Source organism: Phoca vitulina, unplaced genomic scaffold (assembly GCF_004348235.1).
Source record: "Phoca vitulina isolate PV1807 unplaced genomic scaffold, GSC_HSeal_1.0 scaffold1, whole genome shotgun sequence".
In the NCBI taxonomy this organism is placed as follows: Eukaryota; Metazoa; Chordata; class Mammalia; order Carnivora; family Phocidae; genus Phoca; species Phoca vitulina.
This window is the reverse complement of record NW_022589704.1, coordinates 15,102,784-15,123,138: the sequence shown is the minus strand read 5'-3', so window position 1 is coordinate 15,123,138 and position 20,355 is coordinate 15,102,784.

The following is a 20,355-nucleotide window of genomic DNA, read 5'->3' as shown; positions in this document are numbered from 1 at the left end:
CGGTGTCATTTTTGTGAACCAGAGCATGAGAGCTTCTTGGAATGTGTGTGGGAGCTATGGAAATATGACAGTTCTTAATACAGCAGGATGATTGCCATTACTGTTGTGTGTGTTGGGAGAATTTGTGTGAAAAATATATTCTCTTAGCGGTTGGCACTTAAATTCTTCTTAGGGAGTAAACTGTCTTTGTTTATAATAACACTTTACTGAGCCATTTGGGATAGCAGGTGAGAAAGAGCCTGAGGTCAATAAAATAGTGCCAAAACAATAAAAGAGACAAAGTACTCAGAACACGAAAATAAAAATTGTTCTGCTATCAGAGGAACAGAGTGAACTGGGTACCATAGGGATGAAGTGGCCAGTGGAAACACCCAATAGGCAGGTGGCCTAATGTTTAAATAGGCTGAGGGTGGGGATGCCTGATTTTATTTTATTTATTTATTTATTTTTATTATGTTATGTTAATCACCATACATTACATCATTAGTTTTTGATGTAGTGTTCCATGATTCATTGTTTGTGTATAACACCCAGTGCTCCATTCCCTAGCAGGAAGGGGATGCCTGATTTTAAATGGGTTGTTTATATTTCTGTTTATATTCTTTGCATCCCTTTCAAATCCGTAGTAAAGTCAACATTGCCCATCCCTCTGTCTTTTAGAAATTGGGAAATGGAGGAAAGAATTGAGTTTCACATCTAGGTCCACGGGGTAGTTACGAAATGGCAAGATAGTACATCAGCTGGGCAAGCCAAGGTTAGGGCCAGAAGATCTCCTGAGACCAACAGCTCCACCAGGAGTTTGCAGAAATTATGAAAGATGGGTTTGAATTTTCACAGGGTTTGGAATTGGGATTTTGATTCAATATTACGTAGATCTCAAGGCACATGGAGGTATCACCTACCTTGGTTATAAAGAACAAAGAAAGCAGACCCTAAATAGATTATGAAACTGTAGTTATCCATTTACCAAAGAGATGCCCCTTTGACATTAACTTTTAATACTGTTCAGGCCACCTTCCCTAATGTCTTTATATTTTGTCTGTGGGGAAACAGACCCAGACAGGTAAAATTCCTAGCTAGGTACCCTGAGTTAGAAATAAGAAAGAAGTGTGCTTGAAAAAAATTTTGTGTCATGAAAACTGTAAAATATTGCCTTGAGAGGAGAACTGCCAGTACCCTATAATGTATCTGGCTTAGAAAAGAGAGATGTCATTAATTGACAGAATAATTTGTCATGCTAAGTTGGCATGATGAAACTTACTTCCTGACCTTACATACCCTTCTGGCAGATCCAATTCTTTTTGCTGAATTGCATTTTCTTGGGACTCTTAACATCTCATTACAGGTGAGAAAGCTGATAAGAGCTGCACCCATTTATTTTTGGTGTTAGGGCTGACTGGGGATCTTTATGAGCAACCAGAGCCAAAGGTGGACATGAAGTACAACATAAATTTCAAGTTCATGATTAATTTCTGGCAATCCACTTCCATAAGATTTACTTTTTTGGAAGAAAAGAATACACAGTAAAGACAACATCACATTCTAATGACCAACTTATTCTTTAGAAATGCTAAAAATATGGTTTATTATTATGGTGGTAATTATTTTGCAGTATATGTGTACCGAATCAACATATTTTACACCTTAAATTTACTCAATGTTATATGTCAGTTATGTCTTAATAAAGCTGGAAAAAAGAAAATTGATCTTATGTAAGCAGAACTTTTAAAATACCTAATTATTTTCTTGTCTGTTTGATTTAAGGGCCTTGTTTTTCTTCCTACGTGAAATGTCTGGGTCACTTTATTTGTGATTTGAGAAAAGGCTATCTGTCAGATTTGAAATATGAACAGAACCCATTCTCTAGAAAAATGTCAATTTTTAGGCTGTCTGTAGTCATTTTTTCTGATTTTTACTCAAAATATTTGAAGATAAATCCAAAGGTATGCAATTGGTTGTTGTTCTACCTGACTTTTTCCATTGATCTCTGCTTCTTTTTCTTCTGGAGACCCTTCTTAAGTGGATGCTGCTCTTCTCATGATCCTCAGGTTTTTATCCCCTTTCTACCTTGAACCCTACTGTGTTCTCATGCATTTCCAGTTTTGGTCTCTTTGAGCACTTCATTTCTCTCTTGTCCTATCATGCTCAGGAATGACATCCTAATTTCTGAGAAGGGCAAGGCTACCTGAAGTCAACTTCTTCAATTCCTCTTTACTTCAGATATGGCCACCTCAGCTGGTATTTTCTGCTTCCTCTTTCTTCTCAGAGAAAGGATTTCTCCTTTTCCTCTCAGGTTAGCTCCTCCATCTGTGCTCTAATCTTTTCTCCTCCTTACTCCTCATGGCCACCTTTCTGTTATTGCTCCCACTACATTGAATTCCTTTTTACACTAAAGGTGTTCTCCTAGGCCTCTTATCTTCAGCCACCTGGGTGACCTCCAGGCCTCCTTATAAGCTTTAGATCCACATCTATGCTTCCTCCTCCAGGGATAGCCAGCTCTACAGGGAGAGACAGCCAGGAAGGTCAACCTGCCACAAACCCGGATCATCATGTCTCTCTTCATCCTCTTGCCTTAACTATCTACTCCTTCTCCTCTTAGACTTTCTGCCTTGATTGGTTGCATTATCATCATCCTTGTAATCCAAGTGAGAAACTTTTCCTCCCTTGTTCTTACTGCTCCCATCACACACAACCCCAACTCACCATAAACTTCTTTCGACTTTTTGTTCACAGTATTTCTCTGTTCAGTGCCTTCTTTTTATCTCATTCCCCTAGCTTCCGCTTACATTTGTCTTGCCTGGAATAGCGCCTCTGGCCTCTTTGTCTCTGTGGTGTTGCTGGAAACATTAAATGTGGTGACCCATTGCAAGCCTGAGGAACCTAAGAAGTACTTTGGCTATGAGACACACCAGCAATGAGAGGATTCCTGATCACTAAGTATCCATTTACCTCTGTATTCTGTAGGTAAAAATAGGTCCAGAGTCCCAAAGCTGTAGATCCTTGAGTTTCCAAACAATCAACCATTTCCCTCAAGGCAGGACTCTAAATCCAGACTACAACGGGGCACCAAAATTGCAGTAAAAAGTTCTTTTGAAAGATTTGATATTGCAATAGAAGTATCAAGTAGGCATTATGAGCTAGATTTCATTCTTGGACTTTCTTACCTTTATTTTACAGTTTAGTATAATTATATTTTTGAATGACATTTAGAGTATGGACATATATTTTAGCTCAGGGTACCATAATGACTAGTTGGGAAGGGTCCCATGATGTCATCAGCCATGAGATGTTCCCAATAGTGGGACTCTAGTGTGGAACCCAGGCCCTCCACCTTCTTACTCCTGGGAAATTTCTAATTTGGTTGTCTCATTTTCTTACCATTGGTCTCAATCTAAATACAGTGAGCTTAAATCTTTGAACCTAAAAGAGAGGTATCTGGAACCACTGCCCTATCTCAGAAAAGTCCTTAGACCCTGAATAAATTCATAGTTTCAAACTGGTTAATTGGGAAGGACACAGATACTTTGATTGGCAATAGAATTTGAGTTCAAGACCACTGTGACACCCAATAACACTCCTGAACTTTTCCCCTAGAGCTGCTGAAAGGGATTTGCTTCAAAATTTATTTATAAAGGGCCATTCCTGGTGAACTTCCTGAAAGAACGATAGTGTGACCCTAAATGACTCCCTATTCCCATTACCTAGAGTAGGACCTGTTGTATATCTCAGGAGAAATATTGAAGTTAACTTATTTGTGCCCTAGCACCTTCTTTATTCTTGAGAAAATGGACATTCGTGTTGTTGAGTCTGTGATTTTCCATCTGGCTTTGACTTTTGTCTGCTGACTTCTTTGACTCCACCCTTGACTGGAAGGACTGCCTCTTGGGACATGCATATCAGAATTATGTTAACTAGGCTGCTGAGTGCCAGTTTGCCTGCTGGGGACACTACACTCTAAAAATCCTGTTGGGCAAATTGTCAAAACCCAGTTCCCATTCAGTCCTTAGAGAATGTGAAACCAAATATAAAACCAAAACCACCTTGGTCAATTGCATTAAACACATTTTCACATGACTCAGAAAAAATGTTTGGCACACACACACAAAAAATTTGGTTTATTTAAAAATTCCATTGTCTTATCATTGTGTGAGGATTTGAAACTGGCAGATAGATGGATGGCTTAGATGTTTCTGGTATGTCTTTGAAAGTGGCTGAAAGTGTTCAAAATAAACCAAGTCCTTGAAATTGGCTAACAAAATTTTTAATGTAAATCTTTTTTTTCCATTTTTTCATTATTAATTTTTTAAATTGGCAAACTTTTTTCCCCCCAATTTTATTGAGAAATAATTGACATACACCACTGTATAAGTTTAAGACATACAGCATGATGGTCCGATTTACACATATTGTGAAATGATTACCACAACAGGTTCAGCCAACATCCCTCTTTTCATGCAGATACAATGAAAAGAGAAGAAAGAAAAAAGAAAAGAAGGAAAGAAGTTTTCTTCCTATGATGAGAACTCTTGGGATTTACTCTCTTAACAACTTTCCTACATATCTTACGGTAGTGTTAGTGATAGTCATCATGTTGTACATTATGTAACTCAAACCTATTTATCTTGTAACTGGAAGTTTGTGCTCTTTGACCACCTTCCTCTAAATCCCCCTCCTTCCACCCTCTGCATCTCTTTTTATGAGCTGTTTTATTTTTTTTGTTTTTTGTTATTTTGTTCTGTTTTATTTTTTTAAGATTTTTTAAGATTTATTTATTTATTTATTTAATTTATTTGAGAGAGAGAGAGCACAAGCAGGGAGGAGAGGGAGAAACAGGCTCCCTGCTCAGGACGGGGCTAGATCCCAGGACCCTGGGATTATGACCTGAGCTGAAGGCAGATGCTCAACCGACTGAGCCACCCAGTCACCCCTGTTTTATTTTTTGTCAAGTTCACATGTATGTGAGATCTCACTTATTTTTCTTAGCATAATGCTTTCAAGACCCATCCATGTTATTGCAAATGGCAGCATATCTTCATTTTTTAATGGCTGAATAATATTCCATTGCATATATACATATCATGATTTCTTTACCCATTCACCCATTGATAGACATTGAGATTATTTCCATGTCTTGACTACTGCAAATAATGCTGCTATGAACATGGGTGTGCAGATATCTTTTGAGTTAGTGTTTCTGTTTCCTTTGTATATATTCCCAGGTGAGATTGCTGGATCATATGATAGCTTTATTTTAAAATTTTGGGGGATCCTTCATACTGTTTTCCAGAGTGGCTGTACCAATTTATAATTCCACAAACAGTGCACAAGACTTCTCTTCTCTTCACTTCTATGCTAACATTTGTTATTTTTTGTCTTTTTATGATGGCCATTCTAACAGGAGTGAGATAATATCTCACTTCTGTTTTAATTTGCATTGTCCTGATGACTTGTGATGTTAAATATCTTTCCATGTACCTGTTGGCCTTTTGTATATTTTTTTGAAGTAATGTCTTTTGGGTACTTTGATTATTTATAAAATTGGATTATTTGTTTTGTTATTAAGTTGTATGAGTTCTTTTGTATTTTGGGTATTAACCCCTTATCAGGTATATGGTTTGTAAATAGTTTTTCTTATTCCATAGATTGTTTTTTTCCTTTGTTGATGGTTTCTTTTGCTGTGCAGAAGCTTTTTATTTTATTTTATTATTTTATTTTTTTAAAGATTTTATTTATTTGAGAGAGAGAGAATGAGAGAGAACACATGAGAGGGGGGAGGGTCAGAGGGAGAAGCAGACTCCCTGCAGAGCAGGGAGCCCGATGCGGGACTCGATCCAGGGACTCCAGGATCATGACCTGAGCCGAAGGCAGTCGCTTAACCAACTGAGCCACCCAGGCGCCCCGTGCAGAAGCTTTTTAGCTTGGTATAGTCCCACTTGTTTGTTTTTTATTTTGTTGTTTGTGCTTTAGGTGTTATACCCAAAAATTCATTACCAAGACGTATATCGAGGAATTTTATTCTTATGTTTTCTTCTAGGAGTTTCACAATTGCAGGCCTTACACTTAGGTCTTTAATCCATTTTGAGTTCATTTTTGTGAGTGGTATAAGATATGGGTCCATTTACATTTTTTCACATGTGAATATCCAATTATCCCAGGACTAATTGTTGAAGAGACTGTCTTTTCTCCATTGAGTGTTCTTGGCTCTCTTGTTAAATGTTAGTTTACAATATATGCTTGGGTTTATTTCTAGACTCTTGATTTTTGTTCCATTGGCCTATTTGTTTTTATGCCAGCACCATACCTTTTTGATGACTATAACTTTACAATATAGCTTGAAATTAGGAAGTATGATGCCTCCTGTTTTGTTTTTCTTTCTCAAGATTTCTTTGGCTACTTGGGATCTTCTGTGGTTCCTTATAAATTTTAGGAGTGTTTGTTCTACTCTGTAAAAAATGCCATTGGACTCTTGATATGGATTGCATTGAATCTGTAGATGGCTTTTAGTAGTATTGCTATTTTAACTATATTAATTCTTTTACTATGTGAACACAAGATACCTTTCCATTTATTAGTGTCTTCTTCAATTTCTTTCAGCATCAGTGTCTTGTAGTTTTCATAGTATAGATCTTTCACCTTCTTAGTTAAATTTATTCCTAAGCATTTTATTGTTTTTGATGCTATTATAAATGGGATCAATTTCTTTTTTTTTTCCATAAAATTCAATGTTAGTGTATAGGAATGCTATTGATTTTTGTACATTAATTTTGTATCCTGCAACTTTATTGAATTCATTGATTAGATCTAACAGTGTCTTGGTTGAATCTTTAGGTTTTTCTATATATAAAATCATGTCATCTGCAGATAGAAACAATTCTATTTCTTCCTTTCCAATTCTGATACCTTTTATTTCTTTTTCTTGTCTGATCATTTTAGCTAGTATTACTAGTACTATGCTGAATAGGAGTGGTGGCAGTGGGCACCACTGTTTTATTTCTGATATTGAAGGAAAAACTTCCCATCTTTCATCATTGAGTATGATGTTAGCTATGGTCTTGTCATATATGGCCTTTATTGATTTGAGATATATTCTTTCTATGTCTAATTTGTTAAGAGTTTTTTATCAAGAATGGATGTTGAATTTTGTCAAACGCTCTTTGTGCATTTATTGAGATGATTGTATGATTTTTCCTTTCACTTTGTTAATGTGATGTATCACATCGATTGTTTTGTATATGTTGAACAATCCTTACATCCTAGGGATAAATCCCACTTGAATGATCTTTTTAATGGGCTGCTGAATTCAGTTTGCTAGTATTTCATTGATAATTTTTGCATCTTTATTTATCAGGGACATTGGCCTGTAGTTTTCTTTTCTAGTTGTGTATTTTTCCAGTTTTGGTATCAGGATAATAATGTTGGCATCATGAAATAAATTTAGGAGTTTCCCTTCTTTGATTTTTTGGAAGAGTTTGAGAAGGACTGGTGTTAATTTTTTTTGTTTTGTTTTGTTTTTAAGATTTTTAAAATTTATTTTAGACAGAGAGAGAGTGTGTGAGCAGGGGGAGGGGCAGAGGAAAGGGAGAGAATCTCAAGTAGACTCAGGTTGAGTGGGGAGCCTGATGTGGGGCTTGATCCCACCACACCAAGATCATGATCTGAGCTGAAACCAAGAGTTGGACGCTCAACCCACTGAGCCACCCAGGCACCTCGGGTGTTAATTTTTCTTTAAATATTTGGTAAAATTCACCAGCGAAGCCATCTGGTCCTGGGCTTTTCTTTGTTGGGAAATTTTTTATTACTGATTCAATCTTCTTATTGGAATTGGTCTGTTCAGATTTCTATTTTTTTCTGATTCGGTCTTGGTAATTTGTATGTTTCCAAGAATTTTTCTACTTCTTCTAGGTTGTCCAATTTAGTCATGCATAGTAGCCTCTTATGATCCTTGAGTTTCTGTAGTAACAGCTATAATCTCTCCTTTTTTATTTACAATTTTGTGATTTGTCTCCTTTCTTTTTTTCCTTGGTTATTTTAGCTAATTTTGTTTATCTTTTCAAAGAACCAACTCTTAGTTTAGTTCATTTTTTCTATTGTCTTTCTGTCCTCTATTTCATTTATTTCTGCTCTAATTTTAATTATTTCCTTTCCCCTGCTAACTTTGGGCTCAATTTGTTCTTCTTTTTCTAGTTCCTTAAGATGTAAATATAGGTTGTTTATTTAGAATCTTTCTTGTTCTTAATGTAGGTGTTTATTGTTTATTCCCCCTAGAACTGTTCTTGCTGCATCCCACAAGTTCTGGTGTGTTGTGTTTCCATTTTTGTCTCAAGAAACTTCTAACTTTCTCTTTCATTTTTAATTTGATCCTTTGGTTGTTCAGGAGAGTGTTGTAAATTTTCCAGTTTTCCTGTTGTTATTAATTTCTAGTTTCATGTCATTAGGATCAAAGAAGATCCTTGATATGATTTCAGTCTTCATGAATTTGTTAAGACTTGTTTTGTAGTGTAACATGGCTTGTCCTAGAAAATATTTCATGTGTGCTTGAAAAGAATGTGTATTCTGCTATCACTAGACAGAATGTTCTGTATGTGTCTGTTAAGTCCAGTTGGTCTATTGTGTTGCTCAGAAATGCTCTTTCCTTATTGATTCTGTCTGGATGATCTATCTGTCATTGAGACTGCGGTATTAAAGTCTCCAACATTGTTGTATCACTGTTTTTTCTTTTAGCTTTGTTAGTTTTTGCTTTATATATATAGGTTCTCCAATGTTGGGTGGATGAATATTAACAATTGTTTTATCTTCTTGATATACTGACCTCTTTATTATTATATAATGATTTCCTTTGTCTCTTTTTGCCATTTTTAGTTTAAAGTCTATTTTGTCTGATACAAATATAGATACTTCTGCTTTTGTTGTTGTCACCATTTGCTTGAAGTGTCTTTTCCCATCCCTTCACTTTCATTCTATATGTGTTTTTGAGGCTAAAAGAGTCTTTTGTAGACAGCAGATTGTTGGATCTGTTTTTTTCTTCTTCTTTTTATCCATTTAGCCATTCTGTGTCTTTTAGTTGGAGAATTTAATCCATTTACATTTAAAGTAATTATTGACAGATAAGGATGTACAATTGTGATTTTGTTAAATTTTTTCTGGTTATTTTGTTTATCCTTTGTTCCTTGTTTCTTATCTTGCTGTTTTTTTGTGTATTTGGATATCTTGGAATCAGCATGCTTTGACTTCTTTATCGTGTTCTTTTGTGTAATTACTACAGTATTTTCTTTTGTGGTTAACATGAGGCTTATGTAAAATATCTTAAACTTACAAACCCTATTTTAAACTGATAACAATTTCAATAGAATTTGTAAACTTTACAATTTTACTTCTCCTTCCCCTCATATTTTAGATTATTGCTGTTACAATTTACATATTTTTTATGTTGTGTAACTAATAACGGATTATGTAGTTATGGTTATTTTACTACATTATTTTTTTAAACTTTCAAACTAGAGTCATAAGTGATTATGCACTATTACCATATTGCAGAATCTAACTATAACTATATATTTACTATTACCAGTGATATTTATACTACTTTTATCTGTTTTTATGATGTAAATTGGCATTCTTTCACTTCCACACAAAGAATTCCCTTTAGCATTTCTTGTAAGTCAGGACTCATGGTAATGAAGCCCCTCAGCTTTTATTTGTTCTGGAAAGTCTTTATCTTTCCTTTGTTTCTGAAAGGCAGCTTCACTGGGTATAGAATTTTTGGTTGACTATTATTTTCTTTCAATACCTTGAAAGTATGCCTGGTACTGATTTTGGTCTGGGGTGATTAGCGCTGCTTACCTACCTCTTGACTTGAGTACCACTGGGCATTATAGCTCCCAGGCATTATCACCAGTCCTCCTGGTCAGATGGAACTGAAAGGCACTCTGTATAGTGGGTGGGGCTATGATTCAGCTCCTTGCCTGGGTGTGAACACATGGGGCTCTAGGGTCAGCAAAACTCATTTGAGAATTAAAATCAGGCAGGGGGTGCCTGGGTAGCTCAGTCAGTTAAGCATCTAAATTCGGCTCAGGTCATGATCTCAGGGTCCTGGGATTGAGCCCCACATTGGGCTCAGTCCTCAGCAGGGAGTCTGCGTATCTCTCTTCCTGCCCCTCTCTCCACTTGTGCATGCTCTCTCTCTCTCTCTCAAATAAATAAATAAAAATCTTTGAAAAAGTTAAAAAAAAATCAGGCAGATCTACATTCTGCCAAGTTCCCTGGTCAAAGTATGCCCCAATTTAGTTCTTCAGATGAGCAAATCTGCTGTTTGGGATTACTACTTGGACACTGTCAATATTATTCTGCCAAGATCTGTGTGCTGGTTTTTGCAAGCCCCTCTCACCTTCTCCATCACAACCAGATTCTTAGTGGTTGAGCCCTGTAGATTCCCTGTGGTGTAAGATCAGAGTAGGGGTTCCTGCAAAGTGACCCACAATGCCAGGCAGGGGCAAAAGGGCTTGTTGTCCTTCCGGGTTCTCTTTTTCACTGGAGGAATCAGAGTTTCAGGGAGACCTCTCCTTGTGGTGCAGCTCTGGCATGGGGGAAGGGCAATATACTCACTGTGTGCCTGTGACTCTTACCTTTCTCATGAGGTCTCTCTTACCCTCTGTGTGCAGTGGATGTTTCAGCCTCATCCCCACATTCTAGGATATTCTCAGTGGTGTCTTGTTCTTGAATAGTTGTTGGTTTTTCTTGTTATGGAGAGCAAAATCAGGAACAACCTCTGTGGCCATCTTGGTGACATCATTCCCAAGCTAAAATATAAATCTTTATGATGATTACTTTTTATATTTCATTTCCTTCCCTGAAACTCTACTGGATTGTATAAAGAAATGGAAAAAAAATATTGTGAAGCAATATTGGTCTGATTTTTTTCAGACTTTCTGTAAGCAAGAGTGTCACAGAGATTGGCAGGAATTTTGCTTCCACAAAAAAATATAGGTTGGGCTCCTATGTTTATAGTTATCAAGGGAACTATTTTTTAGATCAAATTTAGAACATTATTTTCAAGAGAGCAGTTAAAGTAGCTAACTGTGGCCCAAAATATCTCAATAGAATCTTTTTTAAATAAATTTTATTCTTTTCCAAGGTTTTGATAGAAGAAATTGTCCAGATCATCATGATGTGTTATATGCTAACTATATAAAATAAAACTTTTTAATTAACATAATATGAAATAATATGAATAGTGAAATATTCTTAAAATAGTATGATTGGATTAGAAATATTTTCAAAAATATTATTATTTGAATAAGGAAATGTTGGGGTTCTGGATATACCTTGATTTCTTATAATTCTGATATGAAGTATTATTTTGATTTTACAGATGAGAAAACTGAGGGTTTGAGAAATTAAAAGGCTAAAAAAGAAATAGGTTATTGAATACAGATTTGAATCTGTGTCTTAGATTACAAAGCCCATGCTTTGTTTCCCTGGACACATCCACTTCCTCAAGCAGCTTTACTAGTCTCAGGTTTTCATACTAAAAGGGACAAAAAGTATCAAAGTAACATTTTCTGGGTCTCTTCTCGTAAAAGGACTTGACAAAGTATGATTAGAGCTTAGATTATACTATCACTTTAAAAACTTAGAAATATATTTTTTAAAAGATTTATTTATTTATTTATTTAGACAGAGAGAGAGAGAGTGACAGTGAGAGAGGGAACACAAGCAGGGGGAGTGGGAGAGGGAGAAGCAGGCTTCCCACTGTGCAGGGAGCCCGATGCGGGGCTCGATCCCAGGACCCTGGGACCATGACCTGAGCCGAAGGCAGACGCTTAACGACTGAGCCACCCAGGCGCCCAAAACTTAATATTTTGAAATGCAAGCTTTTCCCTTGAAATCTTATCTATATTGCTAATTTGCCTACTAAGCCCTTTTTCATAAATACAGGAAAGGGTACTATATAACCTTGCTGATTTCATGTTTTAACTCTGGGTTTGACAAAGCATTTACATATTTGTGAATATATCTTTGTAGTTTTGAGAACTTTATAAATTAATTTGTTCCCTTTTAAATTTAATTACTCTCTCTCTAAAATTCTTCACATCAGATGGGACAAAGTGAAAAACTTTTCTCTAGCACAGAGAAAAGTTTGAAGATGAATAAGGAACTGGAAATGAAAATTCGAGCATTCATACTAGTTCCAATACTGGTCTTGTCCCTTAATAGCAAACACCTGATAAGAATGACTAAAAGGCACTGTTACTTTGTAGACAATAAATGTCAGAAATCTCAAGGTTGCATGTCATTTTCTCTTTGCTGGTGGTTTAAAACTGTACAAGATTTTGTTTCTAATAGCAACAGTTACTTTTATTGAGAATTTTCTAGGCTCTAGGTTGTCTACTTAGGCTCCATTCTCATGTTTTTCTTTGAGCTGTGGAATCACACAGGTGTCACTAACCAGCAAGCTACAGATGGGGAAAGCAGTAGCCTACGGTTGCATAACAGATGCATGGCAGAACTGGGATTCCATCTTGACTTTGCATCTGAAGAGCTTCAAAGAAAGTGAAGAGGATGGGTTCAGAATCCTTCAAAGAGGCATCATTAGGTTAGGTTATGGAAAAACTGAGGCAAGAAGTTAAATTATGTTACTAAGCACTAAATTGTATACCTGAAACTAGTATTACATGGTATGTTAACTAACTGGAATTTAAATTAAAACTTTAAAAAATTGGGGCGCCTGGGTGGCTCAGTCGTTAAGCATCTGCCTTCGGCTCAGGTCATGATCTCAGGGTCCTGGGATCAAGCCCCGCATCAGGCTCCCTGCTCGCGGGAAGCCTGCTTCTCCCTCTCCCACTCCCCCTGCTTGTGTTCCCTCTCTTGCTGTGCCTCTCTCTGTCAAATAAATAAATAAAATCTTTAAAAAAAAAAAAAAAAAAGTAACAAAGTACAAATTTGGAAAATACCTAGAATGAAAATAGTTGTAAAGATGCATTACAAGGGGGCACCTGGGTGGCTCAGTCGTTAAGCGTCTGCCTTCGGCTCAGGTCGTGATCCCAGGGTCCTGGGATCGAGCCCCTCATCGGGCTCCCTGCTCGGCGGGAAGCCTGCTTCTCCCTCTCCCACTCCCCCTGCTTGTGTTCCCTCTCTTGCTGTGTCTCTCTCTGTCAAATAAATAAATAAAATCTTTAAAAAAAAAAAAACTTTAAAAAATTATGTTATTAAGTATCTCAGTGTAATTAATTGTCGAAGTTCGCCCTTTAGCTAAATGCTGTTTCCTTTAGATTTTTGGCTGTTAAACTACTCTATACAAGTCTTAAATTCTGTGGGTCATCTCTAGGGGACTCTGAAAAGAAGTGAGAGCCATAGCTGACCTGAGGGGTTTTGCATCCCCAGGAGCTTAAATGAGATTAAGTCGAGATAGCCCCTACCTCACTGCCTGACCACAATCAATGCCTGGAGTTGAATCAAGCTGCATCATCACCTTTGGCTTTCTCTCCAAAGACTTGGAGTGGTGGGATGGACAGCAATCATAGCCCACACAAGCAGGAATTCATCTCTGTTCTGAGGCATGCCTGATACGGAGTCTTGGGGAAAAAATAGTAGCTGAAACCTTCGAGTTTAATGTCTATTAGTGATTTATAATGTTCTTATTGTAATCTATTCTGGACCACTGACCTTCAAATTGTGGGGATTTTTTCCCCCTATGAATTTCTGTTTAACACTTTAAGGGGCAAGTTAATTGTTTTTCTCAAGAACTGCCTGATGAAGGCCTGTTTCCTTGCCCAGTTTCTGCTACCCCGACAAAGTATTTACATAAATACAAGGGACAGAACATATATTTAGCTGGACTTCATACCAATGAAAAGATTGAAATACTTCCATACTAGTTGGTAAATAACTACTCTTCTGAGCCTAGTGGGTACTCTTTGACCATCTCTCTCCCTCCCCCCACCCAATGGCTACCTGCCTTGGGACACTACAGAACACCTCATTGTCTGGCAACTAAAGGGTTAACACCTGGTTAGGGCCTGATTTAAGTTTCATGGGACTTGAAGTTTATTTGATTTGGGGTCCCCACTTTAATAAGAACAGCATAATGCTAGGTACAAACACAAACAGACATGTAGAATAAGAAAAGAAATCACAACAAATTATAAATTTTGAACACCTGATAAATAACACAAATATTCCAGAATTTCAGAAACATAACAATATCTTTTATTAATTATACTTCATAATGTCATAAAACTTTTCTTTCTACATACTTTTTCTTTGATATCTTTATATTGCAACAATTTTATAATATGATATGTAGAAATAATAGAAAGAAAATTTAGTCTTTCTACTCATATGGTTAGCCAGATTTTACTTTTATTCTTAATAGTTTTTACTAATTTTACTGGACATTATTGAAAACTGAATCTTCTAATTACAATTTTGCACATCTGATGACTATAAGAATTTTCTAAAGTTTAGCTTCTGGCACCATATTTCAAGCCTCATTTTCTTTTATACCCACTTACATACCAGTGCTGGTGGCTTGGGACACATTTGTGTTGTCCTATGACCTGTCACATTACATGTTCATATCACGCTTCTTGGTGAATTAACTGGCAGAATATGTATTTAGAATATTCCTGGTCTTGACACTGAAAGCTTGATCCATGCTATAGTTTTAACGCTTGTGTCCACCCCACCCCCCCAATTCATATGTTGAAATTCTTTTTTTTTTTTTTTTAAAGATTTTATTTATTTATTTGACAGAGAGAGAGACAGCGAGAGCAGGAACACAAGCAGGGGGAGGGGGAGAGGGAGAAGCAGGCTTCCCGCCGAGCAGGGAGCCCGATGTGGGACTCGATCCCAGGACCCTGGGATCATGACCTGAGCCGAAGGCAGACGCTTAACGACTGAGCCACCCAGGCGCCCTCATATGTTGAAATTCTAAACTCCAAAGGTGATGGTATTAGGTGAGGCCTTAGGGTGTGATTAGATCATGAGCATAGAGCCCTCTCCAATGGGGAAAGTGCTCTTATAAGAGATCCCACAGAGTGGCCTAGCCTCTTCCACCATGTGAGGACACAAGAAGGTGCTGACTGAACTGGAAAGTGGGACTTGACCAGAACATGACCATTCTGGTTCCTTTGCCTCAGACTTCCAGCCTCCAGAACTGTGAGGAATGAATTTTTATTGTTTATAAGCTACCCAGTCTGTGATATTTTGTTATAGCAGCTCAAGTGGACTAAAACAATCCATAAAAAGAACAATTGATAAATTGAAAACACATCAAAATTAAAAACTTGCTCTATGAAAACCCATGTGAAGAGTATGAAAAGATAAATTACAGATTGAAAGACTATATTTGCAAACCACATATCTGAAAAAAGGGTTAGTATCAAGAATATATAAAAAACTCTCAAAATGCAACACTAAAAAACCCAAGAAATCCAAATGAAAAATGAACCAAAGACATACGCAGACATTTTGTTTGAAAAGAATATACAGGTGATAATTAAGCACATGAAAAAAACATCATTAGCCATTAGGGACATGAAAATTAAGACCACAGTGGGCTAGGCCCTTCCACTATCAGAATGGCTAAAATAAAAAGTAGTGACAACAGCAAACGCTGTTCAGGATGCAGGGGAACTGGCCACTCATACATTGCTGGTGAGAATGTCAAATGGTATGGCTACTCTGGAAAACATTTTGGCAGTTTTTGCGAAAAAGCAAATAAGTGAATATCATACAATACAGCAATTGCCTGACCACACGGTTATACCAGAGAAATGAAAGCATATGTTCACACAAAAACCTGTACAGAAAAGTTCATAGCAGCTGGAATCAGCCCCGATGTCCTTCAACAGGCCAGCTGTGTACAAACAACAGTGGGACAACCCTACTGAGCAGTAAAAAGGAATGGAATATTGACATGTGCAATGACTTGGATGGATCTCAAGGGAATTATGCTGAGTAAAAAAAAAAAACGAATCCCAAGGGGTTGCATACTATTGATTTCATTTGTATAACATTTTGAAATGACAAAATTTCATTTTATTTTTTTTAAAGATTTTATTTATTTATTTGAGAGAGAGAGAGAGAGATAGCAAGGGAGAGCACAAGAAGAGGGGAGAGGGAGAAGCAGGGTCCCCACTGAGCAGGGAGCCTGATGTGGGGCTCTGTCCCAGGACCCTGGGATCACGATCTGAGCTGAAGGCAGACACTTAACTGACTGAGCCACCCAAGTGCCTTGAAATGACAGAATTTTAGAGATGAGGGACAGATTAGTGGTTGCTTTGGGATTGGGAGAAGGGGAGGGGTCAGAGAGAAGCAGGTGTGGCTATAATGGGACCACATGGGAAATCCTTGTGGCTTTGGAACTGTTCGGTAACTTTACTGTGGTAATAGATAACATGGATCTGCATAGGTGATAATGTTGATAGAACTTAACACACATACATATACACACACACGAGAGAGAGAATACAAGTACAACTGGGAAGTCTGAATATGATAAGCAAATTATATAAAAGTTAGTATCTGGTTGTGATATTATAGCATTGTCTTGCAAAATGTACAGGGATCTCTGTATTATTTCTTAGAGCTGTACATGAATCTACAATTACCTCAGTAAAAATTTCAATTAAAACTAAATTTAAAAATACTTCTGGGTGTTATTTCTATTCTAATAACTATACACAGAAGTGACTGCAAATTATATATGCCTATTATTGCTAAAGCCATAACCAATGTATTTTTTTTAAAGATTTATTTATTTATTTGAGAGAGAGACAGAGAGAGACAGAGAGAGAGAAAGTGCCAGTGGGGAGGGGTAGAGGGAGAGAATCTCAAGCAGACTTCCCCCTGAGCTTGGAGCCCAATGTGGGGCTGGATCCCACGACCTCTGAGATCATGAGCTGAGCTGAAACCAAGAGTTAGTTGCTTAACCAACTGAGCCACCCAGGCGCCCCCAAACCAGTGTATTTCTAAATCAGTTTTTCCCCAGCCAGATTCCAAAATGCCCAATGCTTCTCCAATACCACCCAACATAGAGGGAAGTGTGACAAGGGACATCAAAGCAGAAATAAGCAATGGTGTTGACTAGTTAGGGTTAAATTAGTTTACCTTTGCAAGTTTTACAAGAGCCCCCCACTACATGAATATATTGCTAGTGTTTCCCCCAGGGCTGTGTGAGTGAGGGCTCCTGAGCTTTATCGAGCACCCTCAGATTTCTGATAGTTCTGGCCGTGTGTGTGGCCCAGCAGGTGTCTCCATAACTGAGGTCATTGGCCTCTCCTCTGAAGGTTGGTGCCTGGGTTGGGCTGACTGTGTTCTGAAACAGAGCTGCTAATCTTTACCTTTTTTTTTTAAATGAAAAAAAATTTTTTTGTTTATTCTGAACGCATGAAAATTAAAGCATGTAGTGGAGGCCTGGCAGAGTACAAGGTGGCGTAGCCAGTTTGCTCTAGGACCCTTTGCTGTCATTTAGACCTTGGAAAAAGGTGGGTTCATTTGAGGGTTCTTTTAGGGAGTTTATTTTCGGTGAACCTAGAGTCCTAGTAAAAGGTCATTTTTGCCTGTAAGGTGGGTCTGCTTTCTGCCCTCCAAAGACAAGGTCGTCAAATCTCTTGACAAAACAATGCATAAACTTCTGCCCTTCTTTTCGTGACTCCCCCTCCCCCTGGGATTAGGGGTGATTTATCTAACTGGTGGGATGGGAAAGGGAATCATGGAGCACATTATGCTCAGGCCTTTATGGATTCTTTCCTTCAGAGCTGCCTGCCCATAGGCCTCCTCTTCTTGTAGAAGGCTCGCCGAGGCAGGAGCTGGTGGGAGTGAGGCAGGGAGGTGTCCAACTGTTCTGCCTCTCCCTGAGTCAGGAGGCTCAGCTGGGAGGGGGACAGGAAGGAGAAGAGAGCTCCTTGCTACTCCAGGCTTAATCTGAGAGCTCTAATCCAACTGGACCAAGGATAAAGCTGGGATCATGATTCCCGAATCTTTTGTCTACTTATCAATTGGTTCAGAACCTGTAGTGTTGACAAATGTGATGAAATGGATCTGTAAGCACTGCACACACACACACACACAACTCTCACTTATATTTGTTATGTGCCAGACACATAGCCTTGTGATACTTGGTGAGCAAAGCAATAAAGACACCCAAGATTTTGGTGCATCCCAGGGGATAAGCACCCTCTTCTGTCTCTGGACACACAGTGGTTCCAACATTAGTTGACGGAGAGGAACATGCCTTCAGTTCAGTACTGTACATTCTCCCAAGATTTTCTGAAGCATCTAGACTCAAGCCCAGCAGTCCAGGGGGAATCACTTGGCCACTCTGTCCCAGTCTCCCTCCCTAATGTGTGGCCGTCAAGGAGAATATTCCTTTTATGATCTCAAGTCAGCTTAGACTAAAACCAGCCCAGGCAGTAGGAGGGGAGGCTGTGGACAAGGCAAATAAATCACCAGCCAGCAGCCAGCTGGGCTCTACCTCCCTATGCCTGGTGGGCTCCTGGCCATGCCTCCAAACTGCAGTAGAGAGTGGGCCAGCTGAGCACAGAGCAGCCCCCTCAGGTGACAACAGGGGATTTCCTTGTCCTCTTCCCACCCCTACCCCAAATCCAAGTGGTGAATAATTATTAGTCTCCCTTCTTCATTGTTTTGGCCCCGGTATCATTTGCTTTGGGAAAGGTATTCACAAACGCAACGAGGGGCTTCATTTTGAGAATAAATTTTACTTTCTTAAGAAGAGAATAACATGAGGGAACTTCTGAATCTTGTGAGGACCAGATGGCTATTAATACATTTCATTACTAAGTGGTTGGCAGAAGAATAGGTCCCCATGCTTGCATTCAAGTCTGCATTTCAGGGGAGAGACTTCTCATGGTTAGGACAAGTGGAGAAGAGCCCCTGGAGCAGGAGAAGAACCCTGTTGGTAATAACCTGTGAGGACACTGGACTGATACCCAGTTAGGAAGATGGGACAGGTGAGCCCTTGCTCTGGACCCGTTCTTGGCACTTCCCCTGATGTCATCACATTCAGGTGGAGTCTCCCTGCGCTGTGAAAGACTAGCCCTCCCCTTTGTATCAGCAGACTCTTCTTCTCAGAGAAGAAAATGAAATGTCGGGTTCATGATGGGATGGGAAAAGCACTAGGCAGAACTCAGGGGCCCCGGTTCTGGTTCTGACTGCCACTAGCGGAAGGGCTTTAGCTGATCCAGTTTTCATCTCTGTTTCAGTTTCCCTGTTTGTAGAATGAGCCATCAGAACAAGTGTGTCTCTGTTTCCTCCCAGCCCTCACTGGCTATGGTTTATGAGTGCTCTAGCTCACAAAAAGGAAGGGAAGAGAACTGTATGCTGACCATTGAGACAGATACTTGGCTCCTTTGGTCTTCAGAAAATAACACTCCAATTTTATAGATGAATGAAAGGAGGCTTAGTGAGGTGAATCAACTTCTGCAATACCATGCAACTGATACATTAGTGAGCAGACTTCCTGTTACAAATGTCAGGAAATCCAAGTTGAGCTGGTTTAAGCAAAAAGAGAATATATTGGTTCTTATAAGGATGAGAGATCGTCAGGGCTTTTGGCTACAGGCATGACTAGATCCGGGAGTTTGAAGATGTGACCAGGAACTGACTTCTCTCCATCTCTCAGTTCCTCCTGCTTTGTGCTGGTTTCATTGTCAGGTTTCGTGTGGTAACAACATGGCTGCAGCAGCCCCACCTCTCACATGCAGCCCTGACATCTGTTTAGGGTGAACAACTGCCCTGGTTTGCCTGGAATTGAGGGGGAATCCCCGGGCAGGAGACTTTCAGTTTTCAAACCAGGAAATTCCTAGGTAAATTGTGACAAGTTGGTCCTTGGCATTATCTCAGCTCCAAGTCCAGTGGAAAAGAGAATGCTTCTTTGAGTAGCTCTTGCAAACTGTTCTGACTTGCACATGCCCAACTGTCTTAGAACCAGGGCCTGTCCCTGAATCAGTCCCTGTAGCCAGATGGTTGCAGGGGCACTGACTGGCTTAGGCTTGGGTGGAGCCTTGTCTGGACCACAAGCGTGGTGGTGAGGAGATGGGGAGGAGTCCCAAAAGACAGTAGGGGCTGTGGTCAGAAAGGGGAGTGAAGGGCCCTGTGGAAGTGAATGGGAACAACGTCTCTGCTGAACAAGTGGCAAGATCACGTTCCAAACCCTGGTGTCCTTACGGCAAGTGCAGTGTTCTTCCTCCAGAAGCACAGGGAGGTGGATGACTCCGAGACATGCTGTGGCCCTTTTCCAGGAGAGGTCAAGGAAGAATGCCCAGCAGAGTTGGAGAATGGTGATTCTGACGCAAGAACTTTGGGAGTTCTTGGCTCCATGGCCTTTGAATAGAG